General features: G+C 27.8%; 1 long non-coding RNA gene across 1 annotated transcript; it reads right to left on the reverse strand.

Moving 5' to 3' along the window:
• Positions 1-15,459: 15,459 nt before the first annotated feature.
• On the reverse strand, positions 15,460-16,593 carry LOC132918016 (uncharacterized). Its single transcript, XR_009660363.1, has 3 exons — positions 16,313-16,593; positions 16,180-16,240; positions 15,460-16,041 (listed from the first exon to the last, which is right to left on the reverse strand). It is a non-coding gene; the product is annotated as an uncharacterized LOC132918016 (long non-coding RNA).
• Between the last annotated feature and the right edge of the window lie 4,842 nt (positions 16,594-21,435).

Genomic DNA, 21,435 nt, shown 5'->3' on the forward strand with positions numbered 1-21,435 from the left:
TAATATTATAGTCATCGTTTTGACGTTTCAGAAGGCCACATTGTCGGTGGACCGGTACGTTAAAGCCATGTTATTATTTTAAAATTTGAAAGCTGCAATTATGAATCATTGTATTATTTTATATTGAACTGATATAGACGATATAGTAATAAATTTAATTTTTAGTTTATATTTTCTGAAAAATAAATTATAAGACTTAAACTCAAATTAAAGATTGATTATGTATTCATATTTTGAAAAAATTATTCACATTATAATTATTATCTGTAAAGCGCACATATATTTTACAATATAGGTAATATGAATGGAGTACCTACATGAGTTTAAAAATAAAATAATTTAGATCCAGATGAAACAAAATTACTTTCAAGATGTATAATCAATTAATATAAATATGTTATATTTATAATATTAATAGTTTATAATTTATTATTTAAAACTATCATCTGCATATATAACATTTGCGCTGAAACTTGTTTTCTGACATTATTAAAAAAAAACGTATTACCACTAATTCAACAAATCATATAACTTTATTTAAACATTTTAGATTTATTGGTATATCAATAACTATTTAAATCCAATAAACAGAAAATTCTCTACGAAAGTGGTTCAAAATCAACATTCTATGCTCAATAAATTGTTGGACAACTTTTACATTCATATATTTTATATATTATATTCTGGAGAAATTATAAATAAATTAACAACATTACATATCATCGTTATTTTTTACAATGAAATATAGAAATTACCAAGAGGTTTATCGAAGATTCTCATTACGCAGACATCGTTATAAAATATAATGTATTGAATTATTATATACGCGCAGTTCAAGGGATGATCAATATTATATATAGAACACAAAAAGTTTCTTTGATTTCTTGAACAGTGTTTTTAGAATCATAACAATTGTTCTCGTTATATCGATATACGTATACATGCGATGTTATTGTCAACAATGAAAAATCGTGAAGTTATTGTGTCAAAGCTGAAAGCCTCTTTGATTTAAAGGTCGTAAATTACGTATCTACTACTTACTTAGAATTGTCTCAAAAGACAATGGAAAAAATAAGATGTACATGTACGTGCGTGTCTAAAATATTGCAATTGAAAAAAACAATAGAATTATATCGATAAAATCACAATGTATTTACTCATGTTTAGATATATTTTTAAAAAAATACGTCAGTACATATATACAAAATATATGTTTTATAATATTATGGTACGGTTGTACTCGTATATTTTTTACGCATAGCATACGATAAATTTATAAATCTTAAATTTTACTTATTTATTTCTATATATAAAACAGTTACATAGTTAACATCGTATTATAGTAATACGATATTATCGGAACTACAGTATAGGTATGCAATGATTTTATCAATAACTAGATCATGTTAACTGACAAAAACGTTTTGCACATTCTAATTATTTTATTTTAGACTGTAATAAACGTGAATTTATTATTTAACACATACCTATTGATCAATTAATTAACGTGTAGGTACATTCAAATTTCTAACGGTACACACACTTTCCTCATAACCACCTCAGTTCGTGAACATACTTTCCATCTCGACTTCTTGCAGATAAACAAACTACTATTTGACATTTACAAATAGAAAACATCGCAGTGGCCAGTGGGTTTATAATAATAATATATGATCTTCTTGTTTATTGCGTTTTGGTAGCAAATTAAAAATTAAATATTAGAGAAAAAAAATTCAATATTATTTAACGGTTTGCGTGTTTATAATTATGCTGTGTGCATTCCATAGTCATGACTGTACGTGGTATAACGAATAAAATAAAACTATTTTACACTGTTATAACTGATACACTTAATTTAGTTATTTGTAATCGATATCACAATATAATTTATAAGTATATATATATATAATATAATATAATATATAATATAATGAATATACGCATACACAAATTTGATTTTAGCAAAAATGTTGATAATTTTTTTTAAGTAAGCCGGTATAATTTTTGACTCTAAATCGTCTTAACAACGCGACGATTCGTCGCTTTAGAATTTAAAAAAAAAAACACAAAATACCTACTTATAAGTCTAGCTTTATATCGATCCGGTTGGAGCTAGACGAGTGCTCAATACTTTTGTATAATATAATATTAATATTCCAATTTTTTACCCTCTGCTATTACTTTTGTACTGACTACTGATTACAGTATAATAAAATATCGTAGTATTTTACTGATCTTTCAATTTGGCTTATCAAATAATATTTTGGTTTTTTCATGTTTGTATACGAATGATACATAACATTATTTATTCATTATCATCAGACATATGATTATTATATTATTAATTGGCGACTTGGCCACTTGGGTTTAGGACTTATTGGATATTGACATATTGTCACAAAACATAAGAAATGTATGTACAAATATGTTTTAAAGTAATAACTAATTATAATAAAAAAAAAAAACCCATAACCTATTTTTTCATTGAATGATTAAAAGAAATATGTACTAGCGCTCAAACTTTATGTTTGGATTTGATTACGTTCCAAAAATATTTTTTAAAATTTTTGTTTAATCAATTAAATACATTTTTTTAGTATCGTAAATCACTATGCAGTGGCAACAAGTTTCTAATATACTTTAATAATTAAATTAATTTTAAATACAGCATATTATATACATTTTAATATATATACTTTTATTTTCATTAAATACCATGAAGGATTTAATTTTAGATTATATGAAGAGATCGGTATGCCTAAAGTAAAAATATTATCAACTTCAACAATAGACCAAAATATTATTCAATTTAAATAAAATTTAAAAAAAATTATTTATAGGTACCTATAATTTGTAATGTAATTTACTTTAGTTTAAGCTTGCCTGCAATAAGTTTTAACATATTTTGGATGGGGTTCAACCCGTTTATATACAAATCAATAAATTGTGGTCTGTAGAATCGTGAAAATATCTGGAGATCTTAGTAATTATTTAAAAAGATAAAGTCCCTGCAGAAGACCCACTTTCCAATGTTCGCCTGAGATATATTCACTGAATATAATATCGTTCACCAATATTATCAATATATTAAAATATATTAAATTATAATATTATAATATAATATTAAGTCATAAATATGAATAAACATGTCGTTATAATATTACACAATACTAATATACTATATGATTAATGTGTCTGACATAAATACATTCAAGAATTCACTTTCGGAATTAACTATTTACACCCTCGTTGTGATCATTAACAGACAATAGAAAAAGAACTTGCAGCTGCGCGCCATATACTACATAATCTCTGCTGGTCTGCTGTTATGATTATTATAAGCGAAGCATAAATATAATATTGTATACTTTTTTATTTTTATATTATTAATATTTTTTGTTCTCGCAAAATCATAATGAATAATGATGAATGAACAAACGATAATTTAACCAAAATTTAACACTTTTTATTGAGATATAAATAATTTTGTTATGGATAATAATGTATCTAATATTCTAGTATCTACCTAGTACCCAAATATACAGGTAAATAGGATGGTTAGTCTAACAAGCGACCATTTCCAACGTATTATTTTAAAAATCTGTCTAAGAATTAGAGTGTTATTAATTACAAATGTGTATATTATAAGTATACCATGTATGGACATTTTTTGTCGATAAAAGCGCAGAATAGTCAGAATAATTTGTAATAAAATCCATACTTCATAATATTACCTTTAATCACTTTTACTTCACCTATTATCGCGAAATTAGCAGTCTGGTTTATTATTTATTATTGTGATTTATACATAGCTTTTATTAGCGATATTATGAAAAAATATTAACTTACATATACAGCAAAACTTGTTCAACAAACTCGTACATATCTGCATTGCAGGTACTGCAGGTATTAAACCAAATGTATCAAATCTCATACTCTACATATATTTTTATTACATAATGTAGTTTTATGTTAATGTGTACATCTTTTAAAATTTAATAATGTATTATTATGTATGAATAATGTGTAGTATTGTAGTTAAATGTTAATTACTGGTGATTGAAGTCAAGAATTATCACATTAGCCAATAGGTCAACAGGGTGGTTAAACTATTAATATTAGCCAAGTATCGAACATTATCTGTAACATAATAATAATAATATACCTGTATAATATATGTATAACGCCAATGTATGAAATCGTATGTATTTATGTATACATAGTACTATAATACATATAGATACCTTGAACTTTGAAGGTCTTACCGACCACCCGCAAACGTATGGTGAAATAATATACAATATATATATATATATATAGAGTAACTACATAATCTATGAGATTTTAAACATTTTGTCCGTTTAAACTGACAAATCCTCCGGATGCATCCTGTTTATGTCATAGCTTGTGTGGGTTTTTAGTAACCGAACGTATGTTAGGTGGTATTTTAAGTCCTATTGTATGTATGGAATATGGACATCAATGTATATGTATATGTACATTGTGCATTTTACAATATCCTTGCAATAATATTGCGTTCTTGTATATTATATTATGTATTAACGTAGATCATTACACGCATTTGTGTTATAAATCTATGTCGATTGCTGTCACTGACGCGAGTATAATATCTAATGTACACACGCGGATTAACCCATTTGTCACGTGGCTCGTAGTCTCGTACGGCATAAATTATTATTGTTTGTTATTATATCACTCGATGCCCGATGCCGATGGCATGTATTTGTGGGTACACACGCCAACATACGCCATTTAGCCATTACGTGTGATACATGTACTTAATAAAATATGTAGGTATTGACTATTAAGTACATTCCAAGAGCAATGATTAATCATTTTTCTACTTGTTGAATACAACAGAAGTGTTTTGCTTTTGGTTTATTTTATAGTCAAAAACAATATGATTTCTTATTAAAATTCGCATATAATTATCATACTTATACATTAATATAATGGATATATTATACTAAACTTTATTAAATTCGACATTTTATGATATAAATATCTTAACTTAAGGGAGGAATCCTTTTTTAACATTTTAAAATATGTGAAATGTTTTATTTATTTTTTTAATCGAAAAATGTTTCTATTAAAAATTAGATTATTTATTTTAAAAAATACTAGAATTTTGACTTCTTCAAAGTACAAACTATAGATTAAATTTACTATCTAATATCTAAAACTACCCCTATAGAGACTAGAGTTGAAAATAGAAGAATTTTTTATTATCAACCTAGGTACTCAAAAACACAGACATTTAAAGCTAAAATTCTTACGAAATCAAACAAAAATTAACGATTTTATTTATTTTAATATGATTTAAAAAATATTATTCGTAGAAACTTTTTTAACTCTGATCCTTCTCCCACAATTTTACTAGAAAATCTAACGAACTGAAACCAATAAACATCTCCCACATTACATAGCTATATATGACGACAATTTATTTCTGCTGTAATACATACGCACACGTAATATATTATAATAGTATAGACGATTGAAAACGTGACCGCACTTGGGTTATGTTTTCGTGGTCACCATCAAATTATAAACATTAACAAATTGAATGTCTCATCACGTGCAGAAACGGCGTCGTTCACCACGATGATAAAATTGGGTTACGAATGGCGAACATTATAATATTATGTAGTACTCATTTCAATTCGCGATCTACACTACGCGTGGGGGGAGGGCACGTGAGTCGAAACAGTAATAAATTTTATACAAAAATATTGATTGTTGACCTTGCGCCGCTCCGATTATAAAAGTATAGTCGGGTCAAGTCCATCCGCGTGTGCCAGCGCATAATTCATAAATTATTATAAGACTCGTGAATTGAGATGCGTGAAAATACGTATAAATACCATAAACAAACAGTGCAATCGTGAACCAAAATATATTAAGACTATTATTTACAAAGTCGTAAACAAATTCACATGTAGATATTTTCTAATGTATACAGTTCATTTATTATATATTAGTCACATTATGCTTTTTTTTTATAGTGCCTCAGTCTTATCCGGGAAATATATTTTTGAGATCTCAAACCAAATCTGACAACTATATTTAAATTAATTAAAAAACCAATATTTTGTAAAAAAAAAATCGATTTTTAAAACACGATACATATTTTTAAACACCCAAAATGAATGTTAAACAGAATATATCATAAAAATATAATATTATAATTTTATTGTACAGTTATTTATAGTCTTATTAAGTTTAAATAAATCTATCTCTACATCGAACGTTAAATCCACGATTTCGCTTATTTTATAGTCAAATATCATCTACAAATAATATTAGTAATGAGAACATGACGATATTATTAGGAGTAGGACGTAATTCGAAAAATTATTATCCATAACGATATAGTTTTTTTTCTAAATTCTATAAAATTCATATACCTACCCACCCACGATATACATTCTAATTTACACTAAAATATCGCTATAATTATATAGCCAGATATAATCATGATATATCCATCGTATTTGTATCCCAAAAACATCTACAAACACGTAGAAATACTAGAAACCGTCAGTTTGACTACGGCGATCATAATTATCAATTTTTTTTCTGTTTTTTTTTTATCGTAAAATAAGTGAACGCGTCAAATTAACAAGTCAAGCCTCGAGTGGCACGCTTCATGTACCATACGTACAGGGTGTCCACCAATTTCATTTTACATGTACCAACATGGAATATTGGGATCATGCAAACATAACAATTTATTATTTATAATTTATATCTATGATTGAGGTATGGAACATCTAAAAAATATATCTTTTAATTTCTTCATCCGGGCAAACTACTAAAATCCATATAACATTAAAACGAATAAGAATAATAGATAAAATTAAATATCAAGTGTTAAATAATAAATGTTATGATATGTTAAACTTAAGGTATTTAAAAATTTAATTTAACTTAACATATTGTTCAAGAATATTTATATATATATTAGTACTAAATAGTACTATATTATATCAATTTCTTTGTGTATATACTATCTACTAAGTATAGTTTTCAATACCAATAAGCATTACGAAATATTTAAATTTTCTTGCGAAAGAGAATTTCTCAAACGTGCAGTTTTAATGAGTTTTAGTTTTGAGTATAACCTTTCACAATATACTCAAACAAATAACAATGTAAGCATGCCTACCTAGGTATGCCTAGGTATGGTACCTAGGTACCAATAGTACTTATAAAGCACTAATGCACTATATATATATTATAAATTGGAGTATGCTGATGTTTAGTGAAAATTTAATTTATATAACATTTCAAAAGTGCAAGGTGCGCAATTTATATTATTTACAAATAAATTTTTACTAAATAACGTGTTATCTTCATCGGCTGTGTTGTATAGGTTCTATTCGAAAATTATTCGCATTTATGAATAATAAGGTATTTGAATATTTTTCGTAGTCATTTTACTTTTAAAATATTTTCATTTTTACATAATTTTTTCTCAACTATTGACTACGGACATCATATTATTATACTCGTAACAAACACAAAAACGTAAACCTTAATCTATTTTAAGTAAGCTAGTTGAAGGCCATAAAACCATATCAGCTAATACCAACATACCAGTATACCACATAGGTATTGTAATGGTCGTGGCTCTCAAAATTATAAAAAAAATAATTTATAAAGACCCCTATACCTTCTATATTCCGTGAGTTATATTTAATATTAATATGTATAATATGAATAATGTAAAACTTTCCGGTGAATGGTGCGGTCTACTTATAGAAGCGGGAACGCTGTTGGCGCACACTCCGTAGAGTTATTTAATTTTTACGGTACTTAAACTACATACAATATGTACATGTTATACCTATACCTGTACGTAGTAAGTTGCCCGCGCAAATTACCCGTTTACAATTCATTAATGAGTTAAAGTATAATAGTACGGTACATTCTATATATACGAACGGACGCCAGTGAATGACAAAACGACGTTCGCAAACCGCGACCGAACGGGTTAGCTAACTACACTGAAAAAGAATTTTTTTTGTTGTCATTCTTTAATAACGACTTGTAATAATAATAACCCTGTATTTAGTTCCCCGTCATTGCCCGTCTGCTTTAGTTTTGTCGTCGTCTTAAACGCGCGCGCAATGCAGTCGACGACGACAATAATGATAATATATTTAACAACATATACACAAACATACATTCTATAATATAGATAGTTGGTCGTAAGTTGTAATGATGAAACGTTCGAGTTGATGGTTTTATTTTTATTTTATTTTCTTACAACTCGTTACCTCCGAAAAATTTCATTTTCGCATCGTTTTTACGATGACAACTGGATTTTATACTATAATAGAAAAATATAAATAAATAAAGGTATTCTACTTATGACGTAGGTCACGACCCAATTTTGAATCGGTGATAAAAGTACTTTCAATAACTAGAATGAAAAAAAAATGTATATCATAAAATGCGTAATACATAATTTGTACGGCAAACAAACCGAACAAAAAAAATCAAAATTTGTTCGGAGCGTACCTGTATAGATTATACTTATTGTATAATATTATTGTTATGCTTTTTAATGTTTTGTTTACTTTTCGTTACAGTAATACAGTGGATTAGCTCGATGCTTTGATCAACACAATTTTCTATATAATAAAATATAAATTCATCACGTCATATCTGTTGTGGCGTATCAAGAATCTATTCAAAGTGGGAGCGATTTATAAAAACAAATTCAAGTAAAACTCGATGGTAATGTGTTATTGTGCTATAAACACAAGCAAGTTCAAATAATAATAATAATAATATGATACCCAACTATATATTTTAGATTCTGAGCGGAGAGATGAATGTATTGATTTTACAATGTGTATTAATTTCTGTCCGTAATCACCTTTTTGGGCAGTAAAAATACTTTGATTTTCAAAAACAGAGTTGATTTCTGGTAGCAAATTAGATCTTATAAGTACTTTGGAATGTTACAAGAAATTATATTTATATAATCGAGCAAAACAAAAAAAAAAAAAATTAAGGAAAGACTGTTATTTTTACGTAAGTCAAATGTTTGACTACATCGAGTTTGTTTGTTCTTTGTATAGATCACCGTAAATACTTAAAATGTTCACCAAATTTTTACATTATAATTTTCTGTTTACAATAAACTAGGGAGAAACTCTGGAATCAGTGAAACCAAAAAAAAAAAACCAAAAAAATCCAAGTAGAAGTAGGTGCATATATTTAATTACCCCTTCGTAAACATATATACGTCAACGGTAATAGCATCGTACCACGTATTTACTTACTCCTAGTATAGTCCATACACAATAGACTGCTAATATTGGCGCTGCACGCTGTAAACTTCACGGTATTTCCTTTTTAGATTTTAACCATAGATTAAGAAATAGTTGCGCACGTACATATATAGTACCAATAATGTATCATTTAGTTCTGTTGTTCGATTTAGAAAATCGAATTGTGCAAAATGTTTTCCTTCAAATCAATAATAACCACGTTTGTCGATTTTTTCGTGACACTTGTTTAATTTTTAATCACGTCGCAAATTCCGGCAATCTATGTGCATACAATATACAATATATAATTACACATAACATTAATATGATGTAAGTATAATAGAAGTATCTGTATATGAAATTGAATATATAATATATTATTGCACACACACACACACACATATATACAAGTTTAAGGTTTTGTACGTCATTGACACACAACTGTTGACCAATCATTGTGTTTGAAGCGTACAATTCAAATAATATTATCAAACGCGAAAGACTTTATCAAAAAGATCCCGAAGATCAATACAAATGTTTTCTCAATAGAGTAAAACAATCACACCTATACAGTTTTTGAATACGTGTGACGTCGGGTGTAACGAACAATATATAACGTAACATGATAATTAATACTGAATGCATTGTATGTATCAGTATAAATAAAAATACAATATTATATAAACGGTTTGTGAATAATGACGATTGTTTGGTTGAAACAAATAAATGAACGTGTGTGTGTTGATGTACTCGATTCTTGTAAAAAATTGCGATGCGTAATAACTATGTAGGTATATATAATACATTCGATAGGTAATATGACGATAATATGATTAAATTACAACTTAATTCGAAAATCACTTTAATTAAAAAAATATATATCTGATGTATACCTACTTATATTAAAATAATTATTCTTTTGGCAATATCTAATAGGAAATAATAACACATACTGTCTCACATTCTCACATATAATATTTTCAATATTTATCATACAAATTAAAAACTATTTGTACTTTCTAAAATATCGACTGTGGTCGAAAGAACTACCCCATACTCATTGAAAACGAGATTTAAAAAAATACGTGACAGTTCGTGGTACACACCAATACGGTTTCAAAAAACCTATTCGAAAAAAAAATATATGAGATGTAACTATACACGTCTACGCGATGTATTCACTAGCGAGAACGAATGCGCTACGAGACATTCGATGATGTGCTTACGATATATTATGACGTATACTTTATAACAATATATAATAGGATAAATTCTCGTCCTAGCTGTGGCCGGGTCGACATATAGCGCATAATAATAAACGTTAGCAATGGCGATGATGTTCGAATACCAAAACATACGAAAACAATGGGATGAACCCGAAAGATTGTACATTATTATTCTAATGTTTTTTTTCTTCGGCGCTCCCTCTTTATTTTATAATATGATATATTATTATTGTATCAAAAATATATAATATATAATGTACGGGGTGATTCGTTTAAGCGGTTACACCAATTTTCTAAGTCGATTTCGGAAAGAAAAAAACCGTTTTCACCAGCCAGTTTAATACACTTACGAAAGGTTTTAATATACGAGTATTATGCAGTAACTAAATTAACACTATATGATAATATAGTTCATTGTATTGCAACTATATGTCTATATTACTTTTATTGTTTTAAACACAACATACCTAATATACTTTTTTGAACAAAAAATCTTATTTCTAACAACTGCAGTGATTTTTCAATGTTTCTATTTAAAAAAAGCGATACATTAAAAAAAATATATATACATATACCTACTAAACAGGTGTAGAGATTTTTAAACATAATAATCATTAAATAATTGATTGACAGAGGGAAATCACTATACTTAAATTATCGTGATTAAAAGTGGCTGATACATATATGCGTAATATGAAATACGTATTATACTATACACATTTTTATCATCTGCAAGTACAATAATATACATCGTGCCGTATATATTATATTATATACAGAAATATTATTGCATTATATCTTAACAGTTATTTTTAAAATATGCTAGTGAGACTTGACTAGGAGCTGGAGAAAATAATTATTTTTATTTCTTTTTGTTATAAAATCACACTTACACGAATAATTTTTAAACAATTTTCGTTTGATGTAGATATATGGTTTAATGAAAAAGCTTTAAAGTGAAATTGCATAACGCATTTCAGAAAAATGTGTATGTTCCTAAATTTTTATATATTTTAATGCAAACATTTAAGTATATATTTTTTAATAAAAATTGAACTATATTTCCATTATCGTCTTATAAGTTTGAGTAAGTATCATAGGCCTGCAGATAACGTGTCATATTATTATTTGTCATCTATTATGAAATTACTTAAGATGATGTCAGACTGACAGAGCAATAGCTGTTTGTTTTCTCTTTCTGGCCCATATGCAACATACACAAAATGCATTCGTGAAAAATATTTTTTTTTCGTAGTTTTTGAGTAATTTTAGAGTAAAATTACTTATTATAAAAATTATATAGAATATTATTTTTAAGAATTTAACAATAACATACCTATTGATTTGTCTAAATATTGTCTTAAAATAATTTAATATCCATTGAAATTTATATTTTTTTATTTTTTAAAGTCTAATATAATTATTATAAAGACAAATAATAAAATAAAAAGTGATATGTCAAACCTTCAAAAATATTATTTTCTATAATTAAAATAATAGGTGGTTTTACTCTACAATTACTCAAAAATGATATATTAAAATATATATATAAATTAATAATTATATATGTATAAGTTTATGTATAAAGCTGCAAAATGTCACAAAATGTTTCTTTATTAATAGAACTTATACATGGTGTCCCACGGAGATCTGTCAAATGAAATAATTAAATCACTTTTTTCAGATCTTCGTGGGACACCCCGTATATATATATAAATATATATTATATAATAAACAATTTAAAATATATTTGAGTATATGGACTTGGGCTATTATGAAGGTCTATTAAAAATAAAAATTTAAGTAAAAAGTTACATTTTTTTCTAAATTTCTAAAGTTTTTACTTGTATTTAAAGTTATATAGGAAATAAAATAATATATATATAGTTAACCTAACACCCGCGTTACAATTTTATCGATACATCCATAAATATTTGTCATGTATACTCGTATAATAGATTAATAGTACTTTCACTGGGAGCTATATTGACAAAAATAATGATAATATTGTATCGATATTATTATAATGAATATGCTATCGACAAATATAATTTTAAATACATTTGTAAAATTACAATACATTTTATCATATTTTTAACAAAATATCTCGGCGCGTGCATGTATATTATAATGATAGCCCGCGGTAAGTACCTATGTGCGTGGTGAGCATCGCGTACACAAAAGTTCGGTGTGGTATGCGATATAAAAGTGAAACTGATTCGTATAAACTGTGCGCGCTGACTACACGTTAATGTTTATTATTATTATTATTTCGTTTTCGTTTGAAGGGCGGGTTCGAGAAAGTGGTCCGGCCGGACGGACGAGTCTATACGACGGTTCGGCAGTGGCGGCGGATGTGGAGGTATAGTGGTGGTAGTTGTAGTCAGTGGCGAACAGGCAATATATAATATAAGATATACATATGTTTACAGAGAGTGAATGCGTCTTATTTATCCCCGCGGGGCCATACGAAAGCGGTCCTAGCTGATAGGTTGTTGTATCGTTTTCACTCCTTATTCTTAGCCCGTGGCGCCGGTCGACCACTCGGTCTACTGCTGCAGAAGCAACAGCAACAGGTCCTCGCCGACACAAAGTCGATTATTTCCAATATTTAATGCTACAAACGTGTGAGTCATATCTATATACATATACATATATAAATATTTAATGTATAGCCACGTAGTCACAATCGACTGTTTGTAGATCGAATGTCCGTCCATTGATGATATTTCATACAGATGACAAATGATATGCGAGATTTTTAAATGTTTTTGAAGCGTATTTAACAATAAAAATCGAAACGATATTTTATTCAGTATGCATTGAAATACGAAAAATCGACAAATGTACAGATTTAACGGAGTTAATTTATTCAATTGTTTTAAAAGACGATTTTTACACGTCTATCGACATTCTCATCCCCTTGTGTTAAAATATGTTGTAACGCGTGTATGTCTTTACATCACCTCCTAGCCACCCCACTCCACTCAAACACCATTTGGTGTGTAGTGTGTACATAAATACTCACGCGCCGTTATATCTATATTAAACCTATATATATATAAATATAACTGCTTTATTAGATTTATGTCTTAATAATATCAAATAAAAATTCAACATAAATAATCTAATAATAAATAAATAGGTAGTACATTTTATAATACTTACACTGGATCAATTTTAACCATATTCGCTTCATTTATATTATGCATACCTAAGTACTTAAATGCATCTATTCAAACTTAGTTTTTTTTTAAGTTTATAAGTTTATAAAAAGTTCTCATTTTAAAATGTTTAGATTTTGATAAGTACATCAAAAGCTTAAAGAAATCAACAAACCATTTACTTAACAGTACGCTGTAAATATAGATTACAAATTTTGTACGACGTACTTTAAACTGAATATTAAATGGTTCATTTTTTTAAATTAACTTTATCGGCCCTAAAATGTGCTGCTAGCAGCGAGTATACAATATAGTGTTGGTGGAAATAGATCATCAATTTCTTGCACAGAAAGTGTAAACTATATATAAGGTATCTATTAATTATAGCACATATTATTAAATACGCAGTACTGAAGTAGGTACGCATATTCGTAAGCAAACTTACAAATTTGTAATATATTGTACAATGTACGCGTATAAAATATATTTAGTATCGGCAGTGCAGTGTACTTATGTTGACACGTCACCCGTGTATCCTGCACGTGGTCGTTTAAAATTATAAAATATAATAATATAATAATATACACATACACCAATACACCTATAAAACATAAAACATAATATATTAATATTTTAAACTTCTACAGTTCTTTTGTACAATTGTACTTATATACGTAATATGTCATATTCACTGGAAGTCCAAATTATTTAAAATGGTGCAAAATTCCTCGAGATTTAATTTTCACCGTAAGTCACGGGTCGTACAACGATTATTCGATTTTCGGAAAACGAATAAGAAATATTTTATACTTGTTGTATAATATTATGTTCACTTCGCTTCACCAAAGAATCATTTAATCGATTAAACATGCAAATATTTTTTAATCATCATATAAAGGTAAAATGTATACAAACACAAAAAAACCATTCGTTACATATCGATTGCAACTATAAAATTAAATGTATTAAAAATAGATCGATAGTAAAATTTAGTTTAATCTTTAATTAAACCTAGCAGTCCCTCCGATTCCGGGTAACCCCGTCAGACGTCTCAAACGTAACTGGTATCGTGACCTGCTAGATGCATGAATCCTAGATTAAATCCTCCTACTAAACTCTAAACAAAATAGGTAGTGTCATCATCATTGGGTGGCTTCTTCCGCCATACTACTCATGTTTTTTTTATATTACTCTTATCTAATTTGCTTATTGTTCTCTGAATAGATTGTAAATATCTTGTAAAAATAAAATAAAAAAAAAAAACTTTAATTAGAGTAATTTAAATACAGATGATCCGATAAATATCTTACAACAAGTTAGTTACACTTGTCGACTTAATATAGATTTAATATAGGTTATAATATTTTGTTCGTGTTTTCAAGTTTTCTATGGCACCTATATTGTTTTTGTGTATTCAATTCGTAAAGCTAAAACAAATTATTATTTAATTTTCATTATAAAAATGTTAAATGTTATATTATTTAATACATAGGATAAACAATATTTTATCTTAAGTAAAAAAGATCATAAATACTTTTGAAGCATTAGTGATATTTTTACAATTATTTGTAGGTTTATATTGTAAATGCAGAATAGATATATGTTTTCAAGCTATAAACAATATTGTCCACGAGTGAAAGTTCTATATTCATAATCGGCTTAAAAGTAAAAACGAAAATCCACTTTTTCATAACAATATAACAACCGGTTAAAACAGGAAACAAAAATATTGATTTGTTAATAAAATATTTTTTATGCCTTTTTTAGTTTCTCTAATAACCACAATTTGTACATATTACTTAAATCGTATAATATAGATTTTAAGAATCTTTCTAGATAAGTATAAACAAGAAAATGTTTTAAATAGAAGGCACGTGCTAACTCACGTCAAATGTCGTATTTTTTAAGCATAAGAAAGTGCAACAAACTTACAAAGTACATCTCTATATAATTCACTACAACTGTCTAAATTTTAAATTATTTTACAAAAAGTCAACCTTTATAGTATAGTATGATTGTTATATTAATTAAAACATTCTTCTTAGCTATGCAATTTTACATAAGAGTGTAAACAAAAAATAACAATTGTACAAATATATATATAATTTGTGTTTTTTTTAGAATTGAATTTCAATTACAACCAACTTTAAAAATCAATAATTTTAAAGTTTGCTTCTTGAAAAAATAAATTACGATTGTAATAACTAATGTCTAATAGGTATTACCCACCTGTAACTAGGATTTATCATCCATTGCGAAAGTTCAAGGCTGCGTGTACGTAAGATATTTTTAATCCAATACTGGTGTTGTCAGTAACAAAAAGTTTTATGTTTATACGATACATTTCTGAAAATATTATAAAACACAGTTTGAAATTTTTATATTATATTTATTATGCACAATTACATGCATCATATTATATGATCAATATTTTTTTCTGGTCCATATAATATGCATATTATATTCTTATTTTACTTAACTTACTTAATAACTGATCACAGGTATTATCATTTATTTTTATAGAAGTGTTTACAAAAACATCTACCTATAAAATAATAAACAAAATAATAAAATTGAATTTCCATTTATGTTAAAATTATATAAATCATTAAATTACACATTAATCGAATTATAGTTGGTGGTTTTCTATGGTTATGAGTGACGGAAATCAACTTTTAACGGAGTAAAATCCTAGTTGCATTCTTAATCGTTGTGGCACTGCTACTAAATCTAAAAACAGAATAGATTCTTTGGTCGTCAACACGCGATTTCGATAATTTCGTATTTAATATTTCCGCAACAGATAAACACCAGCACGTATGTATGCACAGATCATATATCATGTTGGTTGTTTTTTAATACGTTTATAAAGAATACATTTATTGTTACTGCAGCTACTACACCTGCCAACCGAGACATTAAATCGTTCCAGTACGGTGGCGCTACATACGAGAAAAAAAATTGTATTATAAATTATACTATCTATACGGACTTTTTCTAAACAAACATGCGCAGAATAAAATAAATATATACTGTGCTCTTATTCTTGTATATTATATTCTTATCTACATACGTGCACACAATACACACCCGCGCGCGCGCACACACACATACACTGATATATATATATATAAATATATTATTATTATGATTGTATACCGTATACGCTACCCGTGAGCCTTTCCCCAATTATCCGAGATCGGATCGCGCGCACACCGCGACAGAAACACGTCATAGTACGTATATTGTACTGCGCTAGGTGAGTAGCATATTTCATCTTTATTATTTCACAATTAGGTACCTATACCGTATCGGTATCGTGGTATACAAACAACAATAATTGAATCATTATTAATCATAATATTATGATAAATATACCTGTCGTTTGTACTTTTATATATCGTGCGACAATGGCGGCGCTAAACGCTATAGACATACATTTTTGCATATGCTGCGGATACAATTTAAAAGTTATTAGAGACTATAGTTGACAATATTTATTTTACCTATGAATTATAGAACAACGATTGGAAAGCATATTTTTTCTTCGATAAATCACTTATAAAAAAATAGATAAATAAAAAATAATGTTTTCTAGAGTAGATATATCTGCTGTCTATCATAGACAGCATTTTTGTTTTTCTAAACAAACGTACTGTTAAAAAATATTTTACGGCTTAGAAAAGAATTATTTCCAATAAATAAAATTATGTAAAAATATATTTTAATGCATTGCGTAATTATTAATTACTGCCCATACTTATCTAGTAACTATAATAATTGTTTAGCTTAAAAAATGCTGTATAATATGTATAAATAACAGCACACGGCGAAAACAATATTTTTTTACAAACACAACTTCAGGGTGTTTTACAATTGTATAATAAATAGATAAGAATAAAATAATACTAGATCTATCATCTGTAAATTATGTTATAAATTTATTTTCTAAAAATATAGAATTTTGAAATATTAATTTATTTTGTACAAATCATAAAAACATATTTAAAATAATAAATATAGGACGTATATTCTATATTACTCTATGATAAATTAAGCTTATTTTATCAACCATTTATTTACAGATTCTTATTTAAAATATGTTAAAAAGTGGACTTTGTTAATTGTTTTATGATTTAGGGGAGCTCTCCTATACATAACTAATGGGCTTATTATCATTAAATAAGCACTTACGCTCTACCAAAAAATTAAGTCTCAATAATATTACGCTATTATGCAGGCTGAGATGTTCCGATATGTAATTTTTTTAAATTAAATTAAAAGTGCTTTAGTTTGAAAAGTACAAATATTAGTTATCGTGTATTTAATGCGCACACGTCATATTTAGGTTAGACGGACTACGGAGGAACTATAATGTATAATATAAACAATAAACCTTGATGTAGCGTCCTCTCATTATAAGGACGTTATATATGCACGCACAACAATATTTATAATTTATAGTTGGGTATTTAATTATAATATTGTCACTTAAATGCTTGTGAAATTCACGAGTATAGGTAACATTGGCTGACGGACAAATCACAAATAATTATTAAATCAATAATCGAAGCAAATATATTATAATTGCATTATTCTTATTTTGGCTCTGGTTACAGTGGTGTCGACGGACTAGCACGTGATGACCGGCTATCAATGGCATTTCGTTGGGTATATACTATATATAATATATATGCACCAACATATACAGTCACTGTATGTATATCATTACATATTATATACTACGCAGGATATTATATTGTTCCGTGTCAAGGATTCGCGGTAATATTAGGATTTTTGCCGCGGTCATAAACCAGCTACATAAAATATCGTAATGCGTGATTCAATTTCTCACGTGTAATCCCACAAAATTAAAATTAGAATTAACCAAGGTTTGAAAATCACCACGTCATTTCTGACCGTTTTATTTAAAAAATGTTTCTCATACACGCTTTGCGTTATGAAAATTTGTAATATTATAAATCATAATATGAACCATACTATCCAATTATAGTATTGAAACGTTACCTATTGGCTATTATAATGATACACAGGAATTACCATAACATGCAAGTATATGCAACGCACGCGCGATATCGCCATAACTATAATTGCGACGCATATTAAGCTACAGCGGCAAAATTCGAAACGGATATAAATTAAATGATAGATAATATAAGTAGATTAAATAAATTAATTGCAAAACATGATTTAGTTTGTGATTGACGACAATGCTGCAGAAAATCATTATTCAAATATAGAAATAACTGTATATGCGCGTAAGTATCATATTTGTCTGCAGGCTTTTTATAAATACAAATCATTTGTGCGTTCAAACTAAACTTCAAACCCACGTTATATATCGTACATAAAATATCTGTAATAAGTATGCGGTTAACACATGAAATTCAATTAGAGAATTCGGTAGCATTTGTGCATGGGTATATGTCGAAAAAAGTCGACAACCACGCGTCCACGCGATTATTATTTTATAGATATGTAAAATCAATTATTATACTCCTATTACGATAAAAGCTGATTATATTATGTAGATCGCTACCATCTATACTTAGCTAAGTAAATCAGTGTAAAAATAAGAATGGAACTTAAACATTTTGGAAATCAGGTTTCTGTTCGGCGAGACTGAAATAGGATAACGGTCGAGTCCCTATAATCATATAGATGGGATTTACATCATAGAATATCACACGTTATACTAGTTATATCATGTTACTTAATTAATTACAAACTTTTTTGATTACATGTTAATTATAATTATAAGATTATAACTATCCACAAACCTTGTGAATTTTCGGTCCGTTTATACGATTGTAAATTTACATTTTACAGTATGTTCTTTGGGTAATTTGTTTCATTATGTATTATTACAAATTATAAACACACTGTCGTATCGAAAACGATTATTAATGAGGCATTAAACTCCGGTCACGTAACATCATCGTACTGCAAGTAGTCAGTAAATATAAAGTAATGAGTAGTTTCGGGTAATTTCGAGAGATTTTTTTTTCTCCACCACTGGATTAAGGTTCCTTTACCTATAGGCTATAGTTCTATATATAATAATACATTATACCCCGGCGTTGCGTGTCTAGTCTACGAAATCGTATAAAATATTAAAAACAATAAAATAGTGTGTGAATATACAATAAACACGCATTATATTATTATATTATTATTGTTCGTACATATTTCGTTTGCGGTCGAATGGACTAACCGCAAACATATAATAACATATTTGCATAACATAACCGCTTCCGGCAATGCGGATTGACACCGATTAACAATGGTGTGTATACTGCAGAGTCTTCCGCGGCGACGAATGAAAACCAAAACAATATTTATTCGTAAGACTTATGACGGTGACTCGCCAGCGGTCTTAATTCGACATGCGTTGTCTGTATACAAACTACATAGTACAAAATACAATGAAAAACTATTATTAATTATTATATTGTATGGGTGTCGCCACCGCGAATCACAATCTGCGATAGCATAATATATTAATATTTTATTTACGTGTGCGGTCAGTGATCATTTCGAGGGATGACCGGGAGGGTGGCCGTGGGATGTGATATCCACGTTCTCGAGCAACGATCAAAAACCATTATAATAATATTAATACAAAACATTTTTTTTATTAATATTATCATACCCCCTCCGTTTCGGATAAAGTCTAATTAAAATCACTAGAAATTATTTAGCCATATGTTATTTTTTTTAATTTCACTGTTTAATTGGATCAATTCCGTGTATGCATATTCATGCATTATAATTAATTACCTACTCATAATATACTGTCTAAAAATAATCATAAGAATAAATTGTAAAAAAAACCTCTTGTATATTAAAGTAAGCACCTACTTAACTGGAGGATTCAGGCGATTTAGATATGTGTTGTTATTATTATGGATACAATTTAGAATGTAAAAAAGTAAAAATTAAAACATAAAAAATCTTAAAGCTATAGTAAAAAAAATGTTTAATGCATTAAAACGTATTTTTATGGCTATTTAAATTTATAACTTTTTATACAATTGGAAATAATATATCATGGATCGATCTCCAATCATATAAATAAATAAAGCGAAAATAGCCTACCCATTTATTAAATATTAAGTATATTTAATTAATGATCCATGACGTTGAAATATCCCTCCAACAAATCCAAAATGAATAGAATAATAATGTGTGCAGCAATTATTGCCTGAAACTCATTTTTGCACTCATGGTCAGGTTCTAGTTTTTTATTGTTATTTCACCTTTCCTGTATTTCCTAAACCAACTTCTAATCAAAATTTCACAAATCACAGCTATACACCACTAGCGATATATTTTCTTTTACTCGCAATTTTGTAATCAAAACCGTCCAATAACGACCTCTACTCAGGAGATATAATATAGTGTACACTTCACCTATACGCTCTGCATAATAGATAATACGCGTCTGGTGTACAAAAGCCAGACACCGATCAATCCATCACATATAAACTTACATCCGCCAAAATACGAAAACACGCAATGCCAATGAACAACGCAGAGCTGAATATCGGGGTCTGCCAAAATATTTATGAAAACCGAAAAAAAATTACTAATATAGTTTGCAAGTTTACAACGATAAGAATTTGATGGTTTTTTTAACCTAACCCCTCCCCACAATATTTTCCTGTGTGCCAATATATTTATATATAAGTAATATACATAGTTAAGTTTAAAAATATT

The sequence above is a fragment of the Rhopalosiphum padi genome, chromosome 1 (assembly GCF_020882245.1).
Source record: "Rhopalosiphum padi isolate XX-2018 chromosome 1, ASM2088224v1, whole genome shotgun sequence".
In the NCBI taxonomy this organism is placed as follows: domain Eukaryota; kingdom Metazoa; phylum Arthropoda; class Insecta; order Hemiptera; family Aphididae; genus Rhopalosiphum; species Rhopalosiphum padi.